Genomic DNA, 2,182 nt, shown 5'->3' with positions numbered 1-2,182 from the left:
ATCAATTTGAACTTTTAACAACCAGTTTAAATAAATTTACTTGCACAAACTAGCCAATTTAAAATAAATATTACATGTACACAAGTTTGGGGTCAGTAAGATTTTGTAATACTTTAAGTCTCATGCTCACCAAGGCAGCACTTATTTGAAAACAAAACAAAACGTAAAAGCAGCAATATTGAGAAATATAACAATTCAAAGCTGAATTTTCAGCATCATTACTCTAGTCTTCAGTGTCACATGATCCTTCAGAAATCATTCTAATATTTACTGCTCTAGAAACATTTATTATTATTGCTGCTTCATATTTCTGTGGAAACCGTGATGCATTTTTCATATATATAGTAATGAATTTTATTTTATATATAGTAACAATGTTATGTAATGTAATGTAATAATGTGGCAATGGTTTCTTAAGATCTACTTACGCTTCTGATGCTTTTGGGAAACGCAGCCCTATTTGAACAAGCACTGTGAGCCATGCGTCAGCAGCGAACGCTGTCTGTGATTGATTGGTTCTGTCTTTCAGCATTTGCGTGTGTTCCGATCATAGAGGTTCCGATGAGCAGGAGAAATGGTTCTATTCTATCCAACACAATTATTCGTCTATTTTTCCACTTAGAAGCTTATTTTATGCAACGAATTTTTTTGATAAGTCAATAAAATTAATGGTTAAAAAACGCACTTTAGAATCGATATTTTTATGTGAGGATCGATCCTTTCGATACAACATCAGTATCGAAAGTATCGATACTTAAGGATCGATCCGCCCATCCCTACCCATAATGCACTGCTGCACGCATTGGGGGAAGAGCTTTCGCGGGAGAGCCAGCGAGGCTATTCAGCTAGTTTGTTTCAGCAACTTTTGCAGTATTTTGATGTTTTAATTCAGAAGTGATCAACCGTGCATCTTGCAGGGGTTGTTGATCGACTGTCTTTTGAGAGGGATTGTTGAAAGAATACGCCAGGCGTTCAAAGGTAAGTACATAAACTGTTGAAAAGATTGGCCCGCGTGTTGTTTATCATCTCTGCAGAGATTCGCTGCAAAGCATGCATGTCCTGCAGCGTGTTTCGCCTATATACGCTTGGCCTGGCTTCAACATTCATGTTTTAAAGCCTCATGTTGGAGTATTTTATTTTTTCATTTCTATCGAATAGCGAGCTAACGACAATAGAACGGCGCATATGTTATCAATATAAAACAGAATTAATGCAATGTTGAGGTTTTGGAGTATTGTATGGTATGTATGATCAGCCTGTGACAATATTAGCCAAAGATGCATGTTTATAGTCCTGTGACTGCATGCCATGTGCAGCAGTTGCTAAAGTACAGAAGCGTTTGCTGCAGCAGACAGTAGGCTAAAGTCCATTGTGGAGGCTGATATGGTTTGAAATGGTAGTGTACGTTAGTTTTGAAGTATTTTAAAAACAACTCTAAATTATCGGAATTATATAAGATAAAATATCGGAGCAATGGGGATATTTTAATCACTAATATTGTGGAAGATATATAAGGATTTTAAAATTAGATCTTAACTTTTTTGCTGCCGCAAACACGATTTATAGTTAATTGCAACATTTTTATGTGTTCTTTAATTTTTGTTCGTTAAAAATGACTGAATAATTATGTAACTGTTTAAAAAATTTATTTTTTTCATGAAAAATAATATATTGTTAATTAATATTTTACGTGAATATAAAAAAAGCAATATCTGTTAATGTTATTAATTAATCTAAAAACACTTTTGTTGACAAACAAGGGCGTACAAAGCAAAACATTACATAGTTTAATTTTCTACTCATTCTAACCTGTGCTTCAAGGAAATCATTAGTTTTCATGTTTGAACTTGCAGAATTTCTCAAAAATGTATAACACACTAATCCAAAAGTTTGCAATGCATTGCACTTGCACTTAAGCAAGATTGGCTGTATAATATTGTGAAAATACTGTACAGGCCTGTAAAGTCCTGATAGGGGGGACTTTAGGGGGAAGTCGTGGCCTAATGGTTAGAGAGTCGGACTCGTAACCCAAAGGTTGCGGGTTCGAGTCTCGTACCGGCAGGGATTGTAGGTGGGGGGAGTGAATGTACAGCGCTCTCTCCCACCTTCAAAACCACGACTGAGGTGCCCTTGAGCAAGGCACTGAACCCCCAACTGCTCCCCGGGTGCCGCAGCAAAAAAA

General features: G+C 36.3%; 1 protein-coding gene across 1 annotated transcript in view; it reads left to right on the top strand.

Moving 5' to 3' along the window:
- The first annotated feature begins 772 nt into the window (after positions 1 to 772).
- LOC107706586 (zinc finger MYM-type protein 4-like) overlaps positions 773 to 2,182 on the top strand; it is a 28,898-nt gene continuing 27,488 nt past the window's right edge. The window contains exon 1 of the mRNA XM_016510340.1: positions 773 to 978. The gene's annotated coding sequence lies outside the window, so the exon portion shown is untranslated. The remainder of the gene's footprint in view (positions 979 to 2,182) is intronic.

The sequence above is a fragment of the Sinocyclocheilus rhinocerous genome, unplaced genomic scaffold (assembly GCF_001515625.1).
Source record: "Sinocyclocheilus rhinocerous isolate Xijiao unplaced genomic scaffold, SAMN03320098_v1.1 scaffold1497, whole genome shotgun sequence".
In the NCBI taxonomy this organism is placed as follows: Eukaryota; Metazoa; Chordata; class Actinopteri; order Cypriniformes; family Cyprinidae; genus Sinocyclocheilus; species Sinocyclocheilus rhinocerous.
This window is presented reverse-complemented; position numbering and strand designations above follow the sequence as displayed.